At 42.5% G+C, this 12917-nt stretch overlaps 1 long non-coding RNA gene across 1 annotated transcript; it reads left to right on the forward strand.

The window, feature by feature from the left end:
* Window positions 1–7863: 7863 nt before the first annotated feature.
* Window positions 7864–10779, forward strand: LOC145879829 (uncharacterized). The gene is made up of 2 exons (XR_014392649.1): window positions 7864–8514; window positions 8731–10779. It is a non-coding gene; the product is annotated as an uncharacterized LOC145879829 (long non-coding RNA).
* Window positions 10780–12917: the final 2138 nt, after the last annotated feature.

Here is a 12917-nt window from a genome sequence, read left to right on the forward strand (position 1 = left end):
TGGCAATGTAACAGACCATACATCACAGATCAGTTTGGAAGACAGTCTTGACCCACAACTACTGTGGGAAAGACTAAGAGGACATCAGAGCTGGGTGCTCTGCGACTGGAGGTGTGGGCTCCTCTGGGGGGATAGGGATGGCTGCAGGGGCCGGCCCGCAGACGACCCAGAGTCCTGGACAGGGGCCTTGGGTGCCTCTGAGGAAGGTGTTGAAGCAGCTGTGGCAGACTTTGCCTAGTTCCAGAGGAGATATAAACAGGCTATTACTGTCATCTATGCAGACAATCATGTGACCCAAAACAGGTGGGTGCAGCTCATTATGAGTCCAAGTAAAATGGATTAGGGAAATGTACCTTCGATACCATAACTACAACGAAGTTCTTCTCGTCAATTTTGTAGTCTTTAATAGGTGTGTCATCTTGCAGGATTTTGCCAGCATATATGAGCTTCTGTCCAGACACTGGGAAGTTATCTTCTCCTTCAGTACCTTCACCTGTTGAAACCAAAAATAAGCTGTTCAGCCTTGCTTTAATTGTTAAACACAGTGCAACCAAAAAGTTGCTCGCTAACACTGACTGTTTGAATTGCCCAACTTTTTACATTGCGGTTTACCTTACATGATGTAGCTAGCTAGCCATTTTCACTCGTTATGACCTAGCTAGTAAAGGTCTGCTAGAATATTGCTGATTAATCGTCCAACTAGACTTGCATAGACTAAAATAGATAACGTAGTTAGCTAGCTAGCTAGTAATATGGCTGTCAAGCTAATATACAACAAATGGCTGTCTAGCAAATATGGCTATCTAGCAAATATACAACAAATGTACTAACGTTAGTATTTTTGTTTAGTTTACAGTCACTAGGCAGAGTGGCACCTTTTCAATGAGGTACGGTCAGAGGTCCTCCTAACATACAATGATGAAGACAGCTTGTCGGTCGGAACGTTGGATATTAGGTTATTCAATTATTGAGTCTGAGCAAGAGAGTGCGGCTCTCCTTTTCTTTTTCAAAGGTCATCCTAACAACCATTGCAAAGCTACACGTTCGATCTGTATCAGATCAGCGTCAACTGAAGTGAAATAGGCATTTTACTTTCCATAATAAAATATTACTCTAAAGTATTTTAAGAAGATAGAAGCTAATAAATATGTTTTATGTTTACTGTATATTGTATAGGCTGTAAATGTGTCTTTACATTTGTCTATTGCTGGCAGCACCAATTCACCGAGTCAAATTCTGTGAATGTGTGAATGTAGGCCACTTGGGCAATAAAAGTTATTTTGATTCTGATAGACAGTACTTCGAATTTCCTAGCCTCTTACTATATCCCATACAATCATGCGTCAGTGACCCAGGGAGCATGGGAGAAAGAGAAGACAAATGTTTTCTCAATAAAAAAACAGGTTTATTGGCAAGAACCTAGTTATTTTGTATATTTTATGAAATAGGAACAACTCTGAATACACGATCAATTCATTTTGTAAATTATTTTTCAACATTTTGGTTTGTGTGATTTGTTGGCTATTTACGCTGGTAACGCGTAGTCAAGCGCATCATAATTTGGTTATGACATCACAATGTTAAATAGGCAACATATTTTGATGTTCTGCAAAATAAGGCATAGTCTACAAATACACTGAAATGGGATGTTTGTGTTGCTGTAAAAAGGTATATGTTTAGTCTGGGCTAGAATTGATCTAATTCTGTTACAATTTAGAGTATATTCTATTCTTTTCTGCTATTCCTAGTTGTTTCATTGTCTATTTATGTGTCCCATATGGCAGGATTTGGGACAGAGGGTATAACTATGGTTACAATGGGCGACAAGTTCTTTATTTTATGGTCAGATCATGTGGTTTGGGTGTGACCTTTGCTGCTAGTTCAAATATAACAAGGTCTGTTGTGAAGCAAGTAAGATCTTTTTATTTGATTTGTTATGTACTATATTAGCTATATAATGTTTCTCCAAACAGAAAAAGAAGTGCAGAGTTCGCCTCGGGATTGGGAGCCGCTGTCCATCGCCGTTCCCAATCCCACCCAAACTGACTTCATTGGATGCCAGCATGGTAACTGCGTCAGTTTGGAAAAACCGGGAGAAGAAGAACGTAAAGGATCACCACCAACTTGATTCTTCCTTTGTCTCTTCTTTCCATTTGAAACCGTCTACAACATCTCTGACACCCCTCGACCCCTTGTCTGGCCGAACACCAATCGGCGCTGCATCCCCCTCACCCCCTGGATCCCCTGCCAGATCCCCTTCCACTCTCTCCAAGTTCTTCAGCCTCTCTTCCCTCTCCTCTCTCCACATGTCATCTGTCTCTTCTTCTTCTTCTTCAGAGGAAGGATCACAGACCTCCTCCCCTTTTAGTGCTTCCTCTGTTTCCCTGGCTGTCTCAACTCAGCCATCCTCCTCTGCCACTCCCCCCAGTCCTGCCTGCCCTTCCTCCACAACCCACGTCTCCTCCCCTGCCCCCCAGTCCTCCTCTCCAAACCCCGTGGACCACCATGGAGAGACCAACAAAGACAGTGAGACTGCCAGGTACTGCAGCCTGATATCAAATTTCATGCCAACCAACACCATTGAATTGAAATGAAAAAGCCAATATAATATAGCTAACCTAATGCATATGTCTGTGTGTCTTTACAGAGATCTTATGAGCTCTGAGGTCAAAGAGGTGGGGGCATTTGTTCCACAGACAAAGAGAATGGTACCCCGATTTGCTGGCATCGCAGGTCTGTAAACGGGTGCCATTTGTTGGTGCTATTTTTCTCAATTCATCTTTGACAAAGCTTCTTTCTTACCGCTGTCCGTCTCTCGGTCTCTCTCTGCAGAGGCCTCCATTGACCTGAGGGATTCCTCTGTCTCCTTGGAGAGGTAAGTACTGTAGACAATAGCCACCTTCATCTCACTCGACTCTACATAAGAGTGGTCACTCACACCATGACATGGTAAGGAATATCTGTATGCTTGTACATTAAAACAGTGTTCAAACAGACCGATTGGTGTCGAGCTACTGCTACTGAGGCCTCTAACCAGTCTCTCTTCCTCCAGGCCATTGGTCAGACCTCGGGAAGCCATGGCTCGCCTCCCAAACCTGTTCAGCAAGAGTAGCACCCAGCTGGGGGAGCAGAGCTGCACAGGCGAGGGCGAAGACAACACCAAGCTCCTCGGGTAAAACACACACACATCTACACACACACACCTACTCTTATCTCTGAGCTCTGCTTTTTGTTTTAAATAATTCTGTGTGGTATTCAGAGTTATCTTGCGTTCATGCCTTACAAATCCATTCATTAGTTTACCTTTGGTCCACTGTTCAGATATTAGTGTGTAACTGATGGCTTCTTTCCCACAGGTTGCCTAATATTGGCAACACCTGCTTCATGAACTCTGCTCTGCAGTGCCTGCTGGGGCTGCCAGCATTTTGCAGAGACATCCTGAGACAACAGGACACCTGGAGTTCCTCCCCCTCCTCTAAACTGCTATGGTATACAGCCTCGCTTTCACTCTCCTGTCCCACCTGTACACACACTGACCCACCCATCTAGACGCTTATAGTTACAGTACACAAGTCCCGCCTCAATGTATGTGTCAGTGGAGGCTGCTGAGGGGACGACGGCTCGTAATGATGTCTGTAATGGAGCAAATGGAATGGCATCAAACACATAGAAACCATATGTTTGATGTATTTGATAGCATTCCACTGATTCCGCTCCAGCCATTACCAATTAAGGTGCCATCAACCTCCTGTGGTATGTATGTACAGTATGTATGTATGTATGTATGTATGTATGTATGTATGTATGTATGTATGTATGTATGTATGTATGTATCTATCTATCTATCTATCTATCTATCTATCTATCTATCTATCTATCTATCTATCTATCTATCTATCTATCTATCTATCTATCTATCTATCTATCTATCTATCTATCTATCTATCTATCTATCCTAAACAAATATATAAATGTAACATGCAACAATTTCAAAGATTTTACTCAGTTACAATTCATATAAGGAAATTAGTCTATTGAAATAAGTTCATTAGGCCATAATCTATGGATTTCACGACTGAGCAAGGGCACAGCCATGGGTGGGGCTGGGAGGGCGTAGGCCCAACCACTGGGGAAATAGACCCAGCGGATCAGAAAGAGATTTCCCCCGCAAAAGGGCTTTATTACAGACAGAAATACTCCTCAGCACCCCCTCAGACGATGCCGCAGGTGAAGAAGCTGGATGTGGAGGTCCTGGGCTTGTGTGGTTACACGTGGTCTGCGGTTGGACGTACTGCCAAATTCTCTAAAACAATGTTGGAGATGGCTTATGGTATAGAAATTAACATTCAATTCTCTGGCAACAGCTCTGGTGGATATTCCTGCTGTCAGCATGCCAATTGCACACTCCCTCAAAACCTGTGACATCTGTGGTATTGTGTTGTGTAACAAAACTGCACATTTTAGAGTGGCCTTTTATTGTCCTCAGCACAAGGTTTACCTGTGTACCTGTGTGATGATCATGCTGTTTAATCAGCTTATTGATATACCACCTGTCAGGTGGATGGATTATCTTGGCAAAGGATAAATGCTCACTAACAGGGATGTTAATTGGGGCTAGGGGGCAGTATTGAGAATTTTGAAAAAAATATGTGCCCATTTTTAACTGCCTCCTACACCAACTCAGAAGCTAGAATATGCATATTATTGTTCAGGTTTGGATAGAAAACACTCCGAATTTTCTAAAACTGTTTGAATGGTGTCTGTAAGTATAACAGAACTCATATGGCAGTCAAAACCCTGAGACAAATTCTGACAGGAAGTGGATACCTGATGTGTTGAATTATCTTTAAGCCTATGCCATTGAAACACACAGGGCCTTATTAATCTTTGAGCACTTCCTATGGCTTCCACCAGATGTCACCAGTCTTTACAAAGTGTTTTGAGTCTTATACTGTGAGGTCTGACCGAACAAGAGCCTTGGAACGGTGGTGGCCGATTAGACTTTGGCGCGCGAGTTCATGTTGGGTACTCTCGTTCCAATGCGTTTTAAAAGAGAATGCAATCGTCCGCCTTGAATATTATTCATGTTCTGGTTAAAAAAGGCACTAATGATTTATGCTATACAACGTTTGACATGTTTGAACGAACGTAAATATTTTTCCCCCCTCGTTTATGAAGACAAGTCCGGAGGGCATAGATCATGTGCTAACAACACAGAGCTTTTTGGACATAAATTATGAGCTTTTTCGAACAAAACTACATTTGTTATGGACCTGGGATTCCTGGAAGTGACATCTGATGAAGAGAATCAAAGGTAATGAATTATTTACATAGTATTTTCGATTTTAGATCTCTCCAACATGGCGGTTAGTTTGTATCGCAAAGCGTATTTCTCTGGGCGCAGTGCTCAGATTATTGCAAAGTGTGATTTCCCAGTAAGGTTATTTTTAAATCTGGCAATCCGGTTGCGTTCAAGAGATGTAAATCTATAATTCTTTGAATGACAATATAATATTTTACCAATGTTTTCGAATAGTAATTATTTAATTTGTTGTGCTGATTGACTGGCGGTTATTGGAGGGAAACGATTTCCTCAACATCAACGCCATAGTAAAACGCTGTTTTTGGATATAAATATGAACTTGATAGAACAAAAAATGCATGTATTGTCTAACATAATGTCCTAGGAGTGTCATCTGATGGAGATTGTAAAAGGTTAGTGCATAATTTTAGCTGGTTTTCTGCTTTTGGTGACGCCTGTCTTTGAATTGACAAAACATTACACACAGCTATTGTCAATGTACTCTCCTAACATAATCTAACTTTATGCTTTCGCCGTAAAGCCTTTTTGGAATCGGACAACGTGGTTAGATTAAGGAGATGTTTATCTTTCAAAGGGTGTAAGATAGTTGTATGTTTGAGAAATTTGAATTATGACATTTAATTGTTTTCAAATTTGGCGCTCTTGATATTTCACCTGTTGTTGATAGGGTGTATCAGGGGTGGGACATAGCCCATAGAGGTTAACAAATTTGTGCACAGAATTTGAGAGAAATAAGCTTTTTGTACATATGGAACATTTCTGGGATCTTTTATTTCAGCTCATGAAACATGGGACCAACACTTCACATGTTGCATTTATATTTTTGTTCAGTGTACTGTATGTATGTATGTATACATACTGTCTTTTGTACACTCTTAGTGCCTCATATGATTTTTAAGATAAAACCACACCCAACTCAGCTACTGATTAACACCAGAGATGATTTCCTGTCACAATCAGGAATCAGTTGAATCATATTTGATCAGAGGCTAAAGTAGAAGCACAGAGTTAATCTGTGGCCAAAGTGAGAGAGTGAAACCTGAATGCATGCTCTTTGTCTCCCTCCACAGCTGCTTTGCCGAGTTACATCAGGCAAGGCTTTCTGGAGGCACTGTCAATGCTAAGAAAAAGGAAAAGATGAAAATCCTTCAAACAGTCAAGCGCTGTCTCTCCGTTGTCAATGAGGACTATGAGGACGACGGTGAACAGGTAAGATATTATATGCTAAAAGACTCACTTAACAATAAACCTGGGACACGTGACAATCTTTTTCCTTAGCTCTGTTTCAGTTGTAGTTGTTGATGTATTTTCTGTTTCTTTCCCATTCTTCTCTTAGGATGCCCATGAATGTGTGTTGCTCCTCCTCTTTCAGCTGAAGGAGGAGGGTATGGCATTAAAGGGCTCCCCAGAGCCATACACCTGCCCCGTGAAGCAGTTAGAATTCAAGCTGAAGACTTTCCGTACCTGCACCAGGTAACAGCTGTCATTTGTATATGGTGTACCTTGATGTCTTCATCACATTTGTGAGGAGGTTTAATGTCAGCATAACATGCAGGATACAGAGGTAAAGCATTAAGATAGTTAGTGTGTAGAGGGATCAAAAGGTTTGTGTTGGAGAGCTGATGCATTTCTCTCCGTACCTCTGAAGCTGTGGAGTTATAGTGTATGGTCAGGAGGATTACAATCACCTGTCACTGAACCTGAGCCAAGACCTGACACACAGCCTGGACCTCTACTTTAAGGTCAGCACTTAGCTTCAACCAAGAGTTAGTGAGTATGTCAAGGAACACTATCATTAATGTCATGTTCATAATTGTATTGCTATGCTTTGTTACCTAGCCATCTGCATTAGAGTGTGCATGCAGGGTGTGCTCAGGCAGCATGGCATCTGTGACTAGGCACTTCCTCACGCTGCCCCGGTGAGTCCCTCAGATTACAATTGACAGTCCTGATCTAACTCACCAAACTGGGTTATTGATTTGAGTACAAGACTGATGCCTTTGTCTGTGTGAATGCCTGCCTGGTCGTCTGTGTATGTGAATGCCTGCCTGGTCGTCTGTTTGTGAATGCCTGCCTGGTCGTCTGTTTATGTGAATGCCTGCCTGGTCGTCTGTTTATGTGAATGCCTGCCTGGTCGTCTGTTTATGTGAATGCCTGCCTCTGTCCGTCTGTCTGTGTGTGTGAATGCCTGTCTCTGAGCAGGGTCCTAATGCTTCATATCAAGCGGTTTACTGCAGGCAACTGGGAGCCAGAGAAGGTGGATGATCCCATATCCATCCCTGCAGAACTGACCCTCCCAGCCGTATGTGGGGCGACAGCCCCTGTCCAGCATGGAGCCAGGTTGGTTTAGACTCTGTTTGGGGACATTGCACATTGGGTAGCCAACACACACCATGATTTTCACACACTAGATATTTCTTTTCAATGCCATCAATTTACACAGGGCAAGCTCCATGGGGAAAAACAACATGGACAACACACCTGCAAACTCCCCGAAAGGCACCCTTGATAGACCAGGTAGGACATTGTGTTACTGACATTATGCAGAACACCCTCTCATGAAACAGGACTATTGAGGAAAGCAAGTCAGAAGCTGAAGTTAAGAGTATATTTGTTGATAGGTTTCCACTTCACTTTCTGGTTTGCATTTACACTATATTTGATATACCCCCACCAGCTTCAAATTCCTCTGACCAGCTAGAGAAACCAGCTGTTAGTGAGAAAGAGCAGCAGGCAGCCGCTGTGGTGAGGAGAGAGAGAGAAATAGAGAGAGAGAGAGAGAGAGAAATAGAGAGAGAGATAATTCCATCCAGTTGAGATAGTGGGCGGATCAAGATAAGGCAGTTATAGAAGGCACCCCTATCCTGTAGACAAAATAACAATCCTATTATTAAATGTGTTTCCTTACAGAGACACCAGCCAGACAATATCTACAAATTGTCAAGTGTGATCTCACATCTGGGAGACAACATGTGTACAGGTAAAATGCACGCACGCACACACAATTCTGAAAGCTTAATGTACACTCTATTCTGTTTCCCTTGTTCCCTAGGCCACTACATCAGTGATGTTTTGGACAGCCGTGGCAGTGGGTGGCTCTGCCTGGATGACGCACATGTCTTGAGGACAGATGAGGCCACTGTGCTGAGGGCAACGGCACAGACTGCCTACATCCTGTTCTATGTCTGCAGGTAAGGCTCTAGCCCACACATTTGAGAAGAATGCCACAAATGGAGTCAATCACGACAATGAGTCATCAAGAAAAAAAAAAGTGTTCACCAAAGCTAGAAAGATGATTAATTGACCACGCATTAAGAGTTATCCCTTTAACCTGTAATCCCTCTGTATGTGTTATTTTCCAGACATTGTATGTACATGTAAGATCTCCCTGTCATTTCTCATTGTAGTGGAGCAGGTGAAGGAGACCAGGCCCCTCACTACTAGGAGAAGCACCAGGAGAACCCATCGTTAGGGGCACAGCGCTCAGGGACCACCTGGAGTAGCACCTACCGCACACCAAGAAACATCAGATTCATCGAATTAGGATGCCCTAGACCACCATCAAGCTGCCCTAGACCACCATCAAGCTGCCCTAGACCACCATCAAGCTGCCCTAGACCACCATCAAGCTGCCTTAGACCACCATCAAGCTGCCCTAGACCACCATCAAGCTGCCCTAGACCACCATCAAGCTGCCCTAGACCACCATCAAGCTGCCCTAGACCACCATCAAGCTGCCCTAGACCACCATCAAGCTGCCCTAGACCACCATCAAGCTGCCCTAGACCACCATCAAGCTGCCCTAGACCACCATCAGGCTGCCCTAGACCACCAGAAGAAACAGCCTACACCACTGTAGGCTATCCACTGTTTATATAAATATAAAACATCTCACCTACCTAGTGCAATTCATTTTCCTTTACTGTACATGGTAGTTAATAACTGCACCTACAGTGCATTCAGAAAGTATTCAGACCCCTTGACTTTTTCCACATTTTGTTAAGTTACAGCCTTATTCTAAAATGGATTAAATTGTTGTTCTTCTTCTCATCAATCTACCCCATAATGACAGCAAAAACAGGTTTTTAGAATTTTTTGCAAATGTATAAAGAAAACAAAAAGCTTAACTATCACATTTACATAAGTATTCAGACCCTTTACTCAGTACTTTGTTGAAGCACCTTAGGCAGCGATTACACCCTCGAGTCTTCTTGGGTATGACGCTACAAGCTTAGCACACCTGTATTTGGGGAGTTTCTCCCATTCTTCTCTGCAGATCCTCTCAAGCTCTGTCAGGTTGGATGGGGAGAATCGCTGCACAGCTATTTTCAGGTCTCCAGAGATGTTCAATCAGGTTAAAGTCTGGGCTCTGGCTGGGCCACTCAGAGACTTGTCCCCAAGCCACCCCTGCGTTGTCTTGGCTGTGTGCTTATGGTCGTTGTCTTGTTGGAAGTTGACCCCTTCGCCCCAGTCTGAGATCCTGAACGCTCTGGAGTTGGTTTTCAACAAGCATCTCTCTGTACTTTGTGCCGTTCATCTTTCCCTCGATTCTGACTAGTCTCCCAGTCCCTGCTGCTGAAAAACATCCCCACAGCACGATGCTGCCACCACCATACTTCACCGTAGAAATGGTGCCAGGTTTCCTCCAGATGTGACGCTTGGCATTCAGGCCAAGGAGTTCAATCTTGTTTCTCATGGTCTGAGAGTCTTTAGGTGGCTTTTGGCAAACTCCAAGCGTGCTGTCATATGCCTTTTGCTGAGAAGTGGCTTCCGTCTGGCCACTCTACCAGAAAGACCTGATTGGTGGAGTGCTGCAGAGATGGTTGTCCTTCTGGAGGGTTCTCCAATCTCCACAGAGGAACTCTGGAGCTCTGTCAGAGTGACCATCAGGTTCTTGTTCACCTCCCTGACCAAGGCCTTTCTCACCTGATTGCTCAGTTTGGCCAGGCAGCCAGCTCTAGGAGTCTGAGGTTCCAAACTTCTTCCATTTAGGAATGATGGAGGACAATTCCTTCGACCTCATGGCTTGGTTTTTGTTCTGACATGCACTGTCAACTGCGGGACCTTATATAGACAGGTGTGCCTTTCCAAATCATGTACAATCATGTACAAGTATTTCTGTTTTTTATTTTGTATACATTTGCTAGAATGTCTAAAAACCTGTCTTCACTTTGTCATTATGGGGTATTGTGTGTAGATTGATGAGGATTTGTAATTTTTTTAAATCCTTTTTGAATAAGGCTGTAACGTAACAAAATGTGGAAAAAGTCAATGGGTGTGAATACGTTCCGAATGCACTGTATAAGAGGCAATCTCTATCATTCATTCATGTTGAGTAAAAAGTGGAAAAAGTTAATAATATTAAAACAATATTGTGTGTCTGTGCACAGTCTATCTACGCACTCCCTCAGGATTTGAATGTAACCACAAATACAATAAAGTAATGGAACAATGAATGGCAATGTAACAGACCATACATCACAGATCAGTTTGGAAGACAGTCTTGACCCACAACTACTGTGGGAAAGACTAAGAGGACATCAGAGCTGGGTGCTCTGCGACTGGAGGTGTGGGCTCCTCTGGGGGGATAGGGATGGCTGCAGGGGCCGGCCCGCAGACGACCCAGAGTCCTGGACAGGGGCCTTGGGTGCCTCTGAGGAAGGTGTTGAAGCAGCTGTGGCAGACTTTGCCTAGTTCCAGAGGAGATATAAACAGGCTATTACTGTCATCTATGCAGACAATCATGTGACCCAAAACAGGTGGGTGCAGCTCATTATGAGTCCAAGTAAAATGGATTAGGGAAATGTACCTTCGATACCATAACTACAACGAAGTTCTTCTCGTCAATTTTGTAGTCTTTAATAGGTGTGTCATCTTGCAGGATTTTGCCAGCATATATGAGCTTCTGTCCAGACACTGGGAAGTTATCTTCTCCTTCAGTACCTTCACCTGTTGAAACCAAAAATAAGCTGTTCAGCCTTGCTTTAATTGTTAAACACAGTGCAACCAAAAAGTTGCTCGCTAACACTGACTGTTTGAATTGCCCAACTTTTTACATTGCGGTTTACCTTACATGATGTAGCTAGCTAGCCATTTTCACTCGTTATGACCTAGCTAGTAAAGGTCTGCTAGAATATTGCTGATTAATCGTCCAACTAGACTTGCATAGACTAAAATAGATAACGTAGTTAGCTAGCTAGCTAGTAATATGGCTGTCAAGCTAATATACAACAAATGGCTGTCTAGCAAATATGGCTATCTAGCAAATATACAACAAATGTACTAACGTTAGTATTTTTGTTTAGTTTACAGTCACTAGGCAGAGTGGCACCTTTTCAATGAGGTACGGTCAGAGGTCCTCCTAACATACAATGATGAAGACAGCTTGTCGGTCGGAACGTTGGATATTAGGTTATTCAATTATTGAGTCTGAGCAAGAGAGTGCGGCTCTCCTTTTCTTTTTCAAAGGTCATCCTAACAACCATTGCAAAGCTACACGTTCGATCTGTATCAGATCAGCGTCAACTGAAGTGAAATAGGCATTTTACTTTCCATAATAAAATATTACTCTAAAGTATTTTAAGAAGATAGAAGCTAATAAATATGTTTTATGTTTACTGTATATTGTATAGGCTGTAAATGTGTCTTTACATTTGTCTATTGCTGGCAGCACCAATTCACCGAGTCAAATTCTGTGAATGTGTGAATGTAGGCCACTTGGGCAATAAAAGTTATTTTGATTCTGATAGACAGTACTTCGAATTTCCTAGCCTCTTACTATATCCCATACAATCATGCGTCAGTGACCCAGGGAGCATGGGAGAAAGAGAAGACAAATGTTTTCTCAATAAAAAAACAGGTTTATTGGCAAGAACCTAGTTATTTTGTATATTTTATGAAATAGGAACAACTCTGAATACACGATCAATTCATTTTGTAAATTATTTTTCAACATTTTGGTTTGTGTGATTTGTTGGCTATTTACGCTGGTAACGCGTAGTCAAGCGCATCATAATTTGGTTATGACATCACAATGTTAAATAGGCAACATATTTTGATGTTCTGCAAAATAAGGCATAGTCTACAAATACACTGAAATGGGATGTTTGTGTTGCTGTAAAAAGGTATATGTTTAGTCTGGGCTAGAATTGATCTAATTCTGTTACAATTTAGAGTATATTCTATTCTTTTCTGCTATTCCTAGTTGTTTCATTGTCTATTTATGTGTCCCATATGGCAGGATTTGGGACAGAGGGTATAACTATGGTTACAATGGGCGACAAGTTCTTTATTTTATGGTCAGATCATGTGGTTTGGGTGTGACCTTTGCTGCTAGTTCAAATATAACAAGGTCTGTTGTGAAGCAAGTAAGATCTTTTGATTTGATTTGTTATGTACTATATTAGCTATATAATGTTTCTCCAAACAGAAAAAGAAGTGCAGAGTTCGCCTCGGGATTGGGAGCCGCTGTCCATCGCCGTTCCCAATCCCACCCAAACTGACGTCATTGGATGCCAGCATGGTAACTGCGTCAGTTTGGAAAAACCGGGAGAAGAAGAACGTAAAGGATCACCACCAACTTGATTCTTCCTTT

Source organism: Salmo salar, chromosome 06 (assembly GCF_965601325.2).
Source record: "Salmo salar chromosome 06, fSalSal1, whole genome shotgun sequence".
Lineage (NCBI taxonomy): Eukaryota > Metazoa > Chordata > Actinopteri > Salmoniformes > Salmonidae > Salmo > Salmo salar.